The following is an 11,077-nucleotide window of genomic DNA, read 5'->3' on the forward strand; positions in this document are numbered from 1 at the left end:
ATAAACATCTGAATGTAGAGTTCCAAAGAATAGCAAGAAGAGATAAGAAAGCCTTCTTCAGTGATCAATGCAAAGAAATAGAGGAAAACAACAGAATGGGAAAGACTAGGGATCTCTTCAAGAAAATCAGAGATACCAAAGGAACATTTCATGCAAAGATGGGCTCGATAAAGGACAGAAATGGTATGGACCTAACAGAAGCAGAAGATATTAAGAAGAGATGGCAAGAATACACAGAAGAACTGTACAAAAAAGATCTTCACAACCCAGATAATCACGATGGTGTAATCACTGACCTACAGCCAGACATCCTGGAATGTGAAGCCAAGTGGGCCTTAGAAAGCATCACTACGAACAAAGCTAGTGGAGGTGATGGAATTCCAGTGGAGCTATTCCAAATCCTGAAAGATGATGCTGTGAAAGTGCTGCACTCAATATGCCAGCAAATTTGGAAAACTCAGCAGTGGCCACAGGACTGGAAAAGGTCAGTTTTCATTCCAATCCCAAAGAAAGGCAATGCCAAAGAATGCTCAAACTACCGCACAATTGCACTCATCTCACATGCTAGTAAAGTAATGCTCAAAATTCTCCAAGCCAGGCTTCTGCAATATGTGAACCGTGAACTTCCAGATGTTCAAGCTGGTTTTAGAAAAGGCAAAGGAACCAGAGATCAAATTGCCAACATCTGCTGGATCATGGAAAAAGCAAGAGAGTTCCAGAAAAGCATCTATTTCTGCTTTATTGACTATGCCAAAGCCTTTGACTGTGTGGATCACAATAAACTGTGGAAAATTCTGCAAGAGATGGGAATACCAGACCACCTGATCTGCCTCTTGAGAAATTTGTACGCAGGTCAGGAAGCAACAGTTAGAACTGGACATGGAACAACAGACTGGTTCCAAATAGGAAAAGGAGTTCGTCAAGGCTGTATATTGTCACCCTGCTTATTTAACTTATATGCAGAGTACATCATGAGAAACACTGGACTGGAAGAAACACAAGCTGGAATCAAGATTGCAGGAGAAATATCAATAACCTCAGATACAGAGATGACACCACCCTTATGGCAGAAAGTGAAGAGGAACTCAAAAGCCTCTTGATAAAAGTGAAAGTAGAGACTGAAAAAGTTGGCTTAAAGCTCAACATTCAGAAAACTAAAATCATGGCATCTGGTCCCATCACTTCATGGGAAATAGATGGGGAAACAGTGGAAACAGTGTCAGACTTTATTTTTCTGGACTCCAAAATCACTACAGATGGTGACTGCAGCCATGAAATTAAAAGACGCTTACTCCTTGGAAGGAAAGTTATGACCAACCTAGATAGCATATTCAAAAGCAGAGGCATTACTTTGCCAACAAAGGTTTGTCTAGTCAAGGCTATGGTTTTTCCAGTGGTCATGTATGGATGTGAGAGTTGGACTGTGAAGAAAGCTGAGCGCTGAAGAATTGATGCTTTTGAACTATGGTGTTGGAGAAGACTCTTGAGAGTCCCTTGCACTGCAAGGGGATCCAACCAGTCCATTCTGAAGGAGATCAGCCCTGGGATTTCTTTGGAAGGAATGATGCTAAAGCTGAAACTCCAGTACTTTGGCCACCTCATGCGAAGAGTCACCATTGGAAAAGACTCTGATGCTGGGAGGGATTGGGGGCAGGAGGAGAAGGGCATGACAGAGGATGAGATGGCTGGATGGCATCACTGACTCGATGGACGTGAGTCTGAGTGAACTCCGGGAGTTGGTGATGGACAGGGAGGCCTGACATGCTGCGATTCATGGGGTCGCAAAGAGTCAGACACGACTGAGCAACTGATCTGATCTGATCTGATATATATATGCTGCTGCTGCTGCTAAGTCACTTCAGTCGTGTCCGACTCTGTGTGACCCCATGGACTGCAGCCTACCAGGCTATATATATAATTGAATATTCAGTTCAGTTCAGTTGCTCAGTCATGTCCGACTCTTTGTGACTCCATGAATCGCAGCATACCAAGCCTCCCTGTTCATCACCAACTCCCGGAGTTCACCCAAACTCATGTCCATCGAGTCGGTGATGCCATCCAGGCATCTCATCCTCTGTCATCCCCTTCTCCTCCTGCCCCCAATCCCTCCCAGCATCAGAGTCTTTTCAGATGAGTCAGCTCTTCGCATGAGGCGGCCAAAGTATTGGAGTTGTAGCTTCAACATCAGTCCTTTCTTGAACACCCAGGACTGATCTCCTCTAGGATGGACTGGTTGGATCTCCTTGCAGTCCAAGGGACTCTCAAGAGTCTTCTCCAACACCACAGTTCAAAAGCGTCAATTCTTCAGCACTCCACTTTTTTCACAGTCCAACTCTCACATCCATACATGACCACTGGAAAAACCACAGCCTCGACTAGACGGACCTTTGTTGGCAAAGTAAAGCCTCTGCTTTAATATGCTATCTAGGTTGGTCATAACTTTCCTTCCAAGGAGTAAGCGTCTCTTAATTTCATGGCTAATTGAATATTATTCTGCCTTAAAAAATGAAGGAAATCCTATCATTTGCAATCATATGAATGAACCTCGAGGGTATTATGCTAAGTGAAATAAGTCAGACAGAGAAAGACAAATTCCACATGGTATCACTTAAATGTGGAATCTTAAAAAAAAAAAAAACTCATAGAAACAGAAAATAGAAAAGTGGTTTCCAGGGGCTGGCGGGGTGGGGGAAATAGGGAACAGACTTTCAGCCATAAGATGAATAAGTTCTGTGAGCATAATATATTGGAGAAGGCGATGGCACCCCACTCCAGTGCTCTTACTTGGTAAATCCCATGGACGGAGGAGCCTGGTAGGCTGCAGTCCATGGCTTCACGAAGAGTCGAACACAACTGAAGCGACTTAGCAGCAGCAGCAGCATAATGTATAATACAGTGACTCTAGTGGGTAATACTGTGTTTTATAATTGAAATTTGCTATGAGAATAGAACTTAAACACACAAATTTAAATATGGGGGTGATGGGCGCATTAACTGACTCATTGGAGAGAATCTTTTCACAATTGTATAAACATAACAAATCATGTTGTCCATCTTATCTTATAATTTTATTTGCCAGTTATACCTCAAAAAAGCTAAAAAAAAAATTCAGATTCTTATGTATCCCTCTATGTGAGGACATTATTTGGGATCTTTGGAAGTTGGCCACTGATTTGTCTTATCCCACAGTCCCATCAATTTTGTATGCAGGTGATCAGAAGAGGAACAACTCATCTGTTTCAAATTCTGTTCAAGATGCACCATTCACTGATTTCCCTCCCCCAACCACAGGGGGAAATGTGACAGACTGGAAATGTTACTGTAATATAAAATAACAGTAATGACACGAATCCATGAAGTAAGCAATGCCACTGAGGAATTTAGAAATGGTTTTCTGTTCTACTCATCTTTACCAGGCTCAGGTTTCCTTTGAGTTCCTCCAAAAGAGACACTGGATGTTTTCAGTTTCAGTGGTATATACCCAGTAAACTTTCATTCACTAAACTAAACTGAGCTTGAAACCATCTCTAATCCTATTAAAATCAACATGGGGCAATCTCAGAAGGCAGGGACTAGGGTGTGATCTAGTGAGGGGCTGCTGCTGCTGCTAAGTCACGTCAGTCGTGTCCGACTCTGTGCGACCCCATAGATGGCAGCCCACCAGGCTCTGCCGTCTCTGGGATTCTCCAAGCAAGAACCCTGGAGTGGGTTGCCATTTCCTTCTCCAATGCATGAAAGTGAAAAGTGAAAGGGAAGTCGCTCAGTCGTGTCCGACTCTAGTGACCTCATGGACTGCAGCCCACCAGGCTCCTCCGTCCATGGGATTTTCCAGGCAAGAGTACTGGAGTGGGGTGCCATCGCCTTCTCTGCTAGTGAGGGGACACAAAATCAATTGTATGATGCCTTGATTGGAGAAAAATTGGGAACCAAAGCCTGGTAGGCAGGTACTCTCTAAGTATATTCATGTGCATGACTTGGGCAATGGGTGGATACATATCCAGAACTTGGAAAAAAAGGTAAAGCCCAAAGCAGAGATTGACACGATTCCTGGGGTACAACCCATGCAGAGAAGCAGGGAACGGATGGACACAAATGGAGTCAGAAGAGGTGGCCAGGCTGCTGTCTGCAGGCACTAGTAATGGGTCCCTCCCTCACCCAGAGGTATCATCCCCTGAAACAATTCACTCCCCTTGTCTCTGAATCCCTTGCTCACTAAGCAACCTACTGATTACTCATTTAAATTCTCCAGTGAAATTCCAGCTAAAAAGGAGGTAAGGACTTGAACACTCTGATGCCTGAAAAGGGATAAATATTTGGGAAGAACTGAAAAAACACTGACTGTGAAGCAACATCAAAATTGGTACCAGAAATGGCCATTTCCCCACGGTTGATTCTTTTCCTACTTTGTCCAGAAGCCTGACTGATTTCAAAACCAGCAGTGAGCTCTGCGCAGCAACTGGTGAGAAGCTGAAGAACAACAAATCTGACTCTAAGCTCCAAAGTGTCCTCCTTTGAACACTTTGCGCATCTGACTTCCTCCATAACACAATCTCTCTTAAGCCAACTTAAAAGCATGGTTTCCGCTCACTTTTCAAGAATTATGTAAAATAAACATTTCAGCAGACAGGACCACGCATTAGCTCTGGCTACTCCGCTTCTTGATAGAATTACCTCGTTACTTTTCACGGTCTGGCTTTCTGACCCTGGTATTCTCTGTGGTGCCTCATAAGAAAAACCGCTGGTACGATGTGTATCACAGTCCATACCTGGAAGTGCCACATGTACTGCAGCCCTGCAGTGAGGGGACAATATTAATTACCTCGCTCCTGGTGTGCAAGATGACTAAAATGACCCATGCAATGAGGACGTCAAACTGTCTTTTTTAATCTGACACCTGCGTTGGAAATGCTAGGAATCTATGACACTTACAATTAAATACCTGAGATTACCAAGCACAAGTTCAGACAAGGCTAATTTAGAAATGATTGTCAAGATTCACCGAGGAACCATCATCATTTGGGAGAGAACTAAAGTTTCAAATACCAAAAGAGCCCTGCAGAGGGACTTTGCACATGGCTTCCTCATTTAGAAACCCAGCGGAAAGTCAAGAACATTTACTTTATTTAGACTGAAAATCACAAAGATTCAAAGACAGGTGGGATTAGGAAGAATCTGTGGTCTTGAGTTATTTCCAAAGAAGAGCTCTTTCTAGGAAAGACAAGGGTGGGGGGTGGAATCTAAATTCTGAACCTCCTTTTTCTCCAAGCTTTTGGCAAAGAACAAAGGGTTCACCTCTTGACTAATGTTTTTGTGGTGAAGTTTTGTGACTGTTTTTGCCCCACGCTGAATAAAACTGAGACGGGAAGTAGTAAAAGATAAAAGTGCCAGACGGACTCAAACGCTCAAGAAGTCTCAAGTGTAGCCCAGGTCATCCTTTAAAAAAACCTAAACAACAGAAAAACACAGAGAAGCCCTTCTTATATCTTACAAACGATACAAGATATCTCTCCTCAACCCCTTTCTCAGCCAAATGAAGCCTCTCTGAGGCTTCCAAAGAGATTTTCCATATCTATCTGAAATATCAGTATTCAGAATATGAAGAAACAAAGCATTTCTGATCCCAGGTATGACTAATATAAAGCCAAGCTGAGGGAGTGAGAAGGAAGATTAATCTAAGAACATTACATATGGCATAATGACATACTAAAACCTGGCCAAGATCAGATAAATTTCCTAGGGGGAAAAAAAAACCTGTGCATTAAATCATAAAGTTGAGTTTGCAGTTCAGGAGCTCATGTTTGAACAACAGCAAGTTCAGGACCATTACAAGGGTGGGTGTGGTGCTGATGGAAAAGTTAGCGGAGTGGGGATTAAAACGTGAAACCATTAGGCATCTGTTAGTCAATGGTGGCACCAGTGGTAAAGAACCCGCCTGCCAATGCAGAAGACTAAGAGATGTAGGTTCGATCCCTAAGTCAGGAAGATCCCCTGGAGGATGGCATGGCTACCCACTCCAGTATTCTTGCCTGGAGAATCCCATGGACAGAGGAGCCTGGCGGGCGATAGCCCATGCGGTCGCAAAGAGTCAGACACGACTGAAGCGACTAACCATGCATGTACGCAGCCAATGACAGAGAAAGGCCCAGAAAACCCCCCAAATAGGCTGAGGGAGTGACAGGTGTGAGAGACCAGCCTTGTTCTGAGAGTTTTACACCCCAAATCCCAGCCAAGGAGAAAGGAAGTGGCCCCACGTGCTCTCTGGAGCATCCTTCTTTCCAGGAGCCCCTGACTCAGGACACAAGGAGGCATGGATGAGGCAGGGCTGGCGGCCAGGCTGCCTACTCCCCAAGAAAAACCATTAAAATGGAGCTGCTGCGTGTTTTTGACATTCCTGTGACCACTTTAAAGACACAGTTGCTCTACTTCAATCTTCCGATCCCCCAGCTCAAATATCATAAATGCAGAGCAGGTCGTGGGTGGAACTGGAAAGCAGGCAGAGCTGGTTCCCAGGGGGGCAGGGCCACCTGTCAATGAGCTGCTCTCACGATGTGTCTTTCCTCTCTCCCTCCAAATGTGCTGGTGTCAGCATGTGACGGGGAACGGTGGCAGCTGGTCCTACCGTGGCTACCTGTGACAGACGCTCCCTGGGGCGACTCTGGCTTGCGGTGCTCAGGTGGCTCTTGGGCAGCACACGGTCCTTCTCTGCTTGTAAGGATGGAGGGCTCACTGGAGGAAGAGTAATGTTGGTGGGGAGGGAAGGGAGCCCATTTCTCCAACTTCAACCCGGAATTTGGAGGGAGAGCCTCAGATAGGACAGAGAAAGGGACCCTGGCTTTCGGGGTCACAATCTTGATGGGCAGGTATGTTTTCTGAAGCAAAACCAAGAGCTGGGACTCAAGAACCCAGAAGGAGTGACCTGGTTTTGTACCAGGTCTTTGGAGGTGAAAAGGAATTAGCTCAGTCTTTCAAAGTGGGGCTGTTCCAATGCTCACGTGTACTGTGTCTTCTTTTCCATCTGCTCCACCTTCTGGAACCCTGTCTGCAGGGCCCCACCTCCTGTAGCTATACTGAAGGGAACACAAAGAAGGTGATGGCATCCAGGCTCAGGCAAGCATTTTTCAAGTAGGGACACCCCTGAGGTCAGCGGAGTCCAGCGAACCCCAGCAGAAGTAAAACCTTAGCAAAGAAGGGAGCCTGGGAATCCGTCTCCAGCTAGAGTCTCCTTCTGGGTCCAAGCCTTGATTCTGGATTTTTGATTGAGTTCTGGATTTACTGAATTTTCATTAAAAAGTTAGTTTCGCTTGTTTTATTTTAAAAGTGCCAATCTTGCATTCCAGGCTCATCCCCCACCCCCCACCCCCACCACACCTTCTAGCAAAACTCACTCCTAAGGGGGAAAAAAAATCATATCTATTTGTTTAGCCGACATACCCAAAGCTTTCTGTGTGCTGGGCCCCAGGGAATGTTCCGGAAGCTACTACAGGGTGCTTCACACCTGGCTCTCAGGGAGCCGAGAGAAGGCTACCTCAGCCAGTCGGCTCCCTTCAAAGCCTTATCTCTGAGTAAGTGGGAATGTTTCATTTTCTCCTCCCTTCCAGGAATATCTGGTGTTGCCAGCAATTCAGAGATGGGTTTCTGGATCTTTGCAAGGTCAGTTTCAGGTACGGATCCCAGCTGACCACACTGTCTTTCGAGACTCTACACCACTGAGCAAATGATGATATTCAGCACATGACCAAGTGACTCGATCTGTTCAGCTGTGAGTAATGAACAGGCAGAGACTTGCTGCACCCAACTGCTGACTATTAATTGCACTAAGTTAAATCTCCTAACAACTGTTTTCACAGTATCTTATTCATGAACACATTTAAACTGACACATACACACGGCGCACACTAGATTCTGGATAATAATATTAAATTTCAATGACTCGCCTCACCTTCGGTAAGATAAAGATGCTAATAAAGCCTTCTTCTGAAAGGAGTGGAGTTAAAAAGTCATTGTTTCTCCCTGTGAAAAGCAACACCCAGGCAGGAAAAAATAAGTGAAAAGGCAGAACGAGAAAACACAAAGTTATCATCCCTCTAGATACACATTGAATAAAACAGGCGAGCTCATCCTCTCGGGAGGAAATTCTGCACTTCCAAGCCTTCAATTAAAGCCTTCTCTCTCTTGACCACAGTGCCTCCCCCGCCGCCCCCCACACCCCTCCCCAGCAGCATTTCAGCCTCAAATGCCCAGACTGCACATACTTCAGTGCTTACAAAACTCTGCAAAATTAAAAAAATATATATATATATAACTGCTGTAAAAATACAAAACCTACATAATTAATTCAAGTTCAATTTGCTATCTGTTGTGTCCTTGTACTAATAAACAACAAAGTACTACAGATTGGGCATTTATGACGGAAATTTATTTTCTCATATTTGTGGAAGCTAGAAATCCCAGGTCGGGGCCTCCACAGGGCTGGTTTCTTCTGAGGCCTCTCTCCTGGGCTTGCAGTTGGCTGCCTTCTCCTTATGTTTTCACGCGTGCGTCCCTGCCCGTGTGTCTGTGTTGTAACCTCCTCTTACAGGGACGCCAGTCATACTGGATTAAGGCCCACCGCATGCCCTCATGTTATTTTAATTACCTCTTTAAAGGCCCCATCTTCAAACACAGTCACAGGCTAGGATACTGGGGGTTAGAACTTCAGTGGAGGAATTTTGGGGAGACACGGTTCAGCCCATAATATTTATAAAACATATTATGTCCATCTGATTATTAGACTCAGAATTCACAAATATTTTCTTTACTTGAGACAGTTTGTAGATTTTAAAGGTTCTCACTTTATACAAATTCCTAAGTGCTCTCCCGATGATTGCTTTTAAAAGTATACCCCATTGTAAACGAGATGAATCGTTTGTAGTCAAGTATTCATGGGAGTGATTTATATTTCTGGCTCACACTTCCCTTTTAAACGCCTCACTTGTATAACTGCCTGCTTGACACTCAGATGTCTGACATGTCAACCTCAATAGGTACAGATCCCCAAAACTGTTCCACTCACAACTTTCCCCATCGTCCTCATGGAGGAGACATCAGATGCTCAAGTTAAAAACCAGAGTTCAATCCTGCATGCTGAGTTTTCTCTCAACCCAAGTCCAATATAAGAAAATTCTACTGGCTCCAACTTCAAAACACATTCGTATCTGAACACTCCTCACCTCCTCCCCTGCAATGGTTCAAGTCCCCATCACCTCCCACCTGCTTACTGTGCTGGTCTCCTAGCAATCTTTTTGATCCATTTCCTGTTCCTCTGTAATCTCTTCTCAACACAGTGGCCAGAGCAGTCTTTGTAAACCTAAGCTGGACTGTGTCAAACCTTGTCTTGCTTTTCCATTTCACTCAGAGTAAAAGTCATGGCCCCCCAAACAACCTACGAAGCCCATAACTTCTGGATCCCCAATCCCTCTCGGAGTTCATCTCTTCTCTTTGCTGGGGGGCCTCCTTGCTGTTTTTCCAACATGCTGGGGTGCTCCTCTTTAGCGATTCCCTCTGCTGGGAACAGCCTTCCCCTAGATAGAACAAGGCTAACACGTTGACTTCCTTCAAGCCTTAGCTCAGTTCTAACCTGCTCTAAAGGCTTATCCCAGCCACCACGTTGGAAACTGTAACCTGTGCCCATCTCCTTAGGGATTCCAAATCTCCCTCATCCCGGGCTGTTCTTCCTTCCTTCCATGGCATCCTCTACCACATCATCCGTTTCTGATGTTTCTTGCTGGTGGTGCCCCCACCTGCCAACAACCCGCTTGAAAATAGCTCAGTTTTAGTTCACAAACACATCCTCTACACCTAGACTGACGTCAGCTTCTCAGCTGGTGCTCAAAAAATATTCTTTGAATGACTTACTTCACTTATAATCTCTAGTTGCATCCGTGTTGCTGCAAATGGCAGTATTTTGTCCTTTTTTTTTTTTTATAGCTGATTAGTAATCCACAGTACATAAGTGCCACCTTTTCTGTATCCATTCCTCTGTCAATGGCCATTTAGGGTGTTTCCGTATCTTAACTATTGAAGAGTGCACCTATGATAAGCCATGATGGAAATGAACATTAAAAAAAGAATGTATATATGTATGTATATAGATGTATCAGTGAATTAAAAAACTTGTTGAATGAGTGAGTAGATAAGTCAATTTGGGTACAAAATTCTTTTCAATATTTTTCCATAATATATCAAAAAGTGATATTGAATGTAGGATATGGAAGAATTTTAAAACATTTGTATGAGAGTGTTGCCTCTAAAGGAGAAGGCAATGGCAACCCACTCCAGTACTCTTGCCTGGAAAATCCCATGGACGGAGGGGCCTGGTAGGCTGCAGTCCATGGGGTCACTAGGAGTTGGACACGACTGAGCGACTTCACTTTCACTTTTCACTCTCATGCATTGGAGAAGGAAATGGCAACCCACTCCAGTGTTCTTGCCTGGAGAATCCCAGGGACGGGGAGCCTAGTGGGCTGCCGTCTATGGGGTCGCACAGAGTCGGATACGACTGAAGCGACTTAGCAGCAGCAGCAGCAGTTGCCTCTAAAACCAAGGCTTATTAGTCTCTGGATATTCTGCTCTGTGGTTCCTGTTTTTTGTTTTTTTTTTTAACGAAACTTTTATAATTCCTAACAAACAAGGGTATCATCTTCTGATTTCTGAGATATTTACCTTCTTCCTTGTATTTCTCCACCAAAATAACTCCAGGGTTCATGTCTCTTCCTTAGGATGAGGTATTATCTGGACAATTTCTAAAAGAAAAGAAACAACTTTCCACAAAAATGTCCTTCTGGAGCCCAACCGCCTGAATTTATACCCTGGCTTCCCTTTTTCTCGTCTGTACAATGTAAAAATACATGATCATTTGAGGATTAAAGGCATTAATGAATACAAATTCTCCAAAACAGTGCCTGGCATATAAGAAGAACTAAGTGTAATATTGAGTTCCCTCTCAACAGTATTGTATGATGAAGAAATTTGTCTGATACACACTTTATTAGGTTTTAAATTGAATCAATCAACAGAACCAAAAATAGAGCAAAACAAA

At 44.2% G+C, this 11,077-nt stretch overlaps 2 long non-coding RNA genes across 2 annotated transcripts in view; both read right to left on the bottom strand.

The window, feature by feature from the left end:
* The window catches only part of LOC138985934 (uncharacterized), a 29,071-nt gene extending 21,905 nt beyond the window's left edge, over positions 1-7,166 (bottom strand). The window contains exon 1 of the long non-coding RNA XR_011462862.1: positions 6,629-7,166. This is a non-coding gene — a long non-coding RNA (uncharacterized lncRNA). The remainder of the gene's footprint in view (positions 1-6,628) is intronic.
* Positions 7,167-7,519: 353 nt separating this feature from the next.
* LOC138985977 (uncharacterized) lies at positions 7,520-10,857 on the bottom strand. Its single transcript, XR_011462911.1, has 3 exons — positions 10,702-10,857; positions 9,895-10,069; positions 7,520-8,010 (listed from the first exon to the last, which is right to left on the bottom strand). It is a non-coding gene; the product is annotated as an uncharacterized lncRNA (long non-coding RNA).
* Between the last annotated feature and the right edge of the window lie 220 nt (positions 10,858-11,077).

The sequence above is a fragment of the Bos mutus genome, chromosome 27 (assembly GCF_027580195.1).
Source record: "Bos mutus isolate GX-2022 chromosome 27, NWIPB_WYAK_1.1, whole genome shotgun sequence".
NCBI classification, from domain to species: Eukaryota; Metazoa; Chordata; class Mammalia; order Artiodactyla; family Bovidae; genus Bos; species Bos mutus.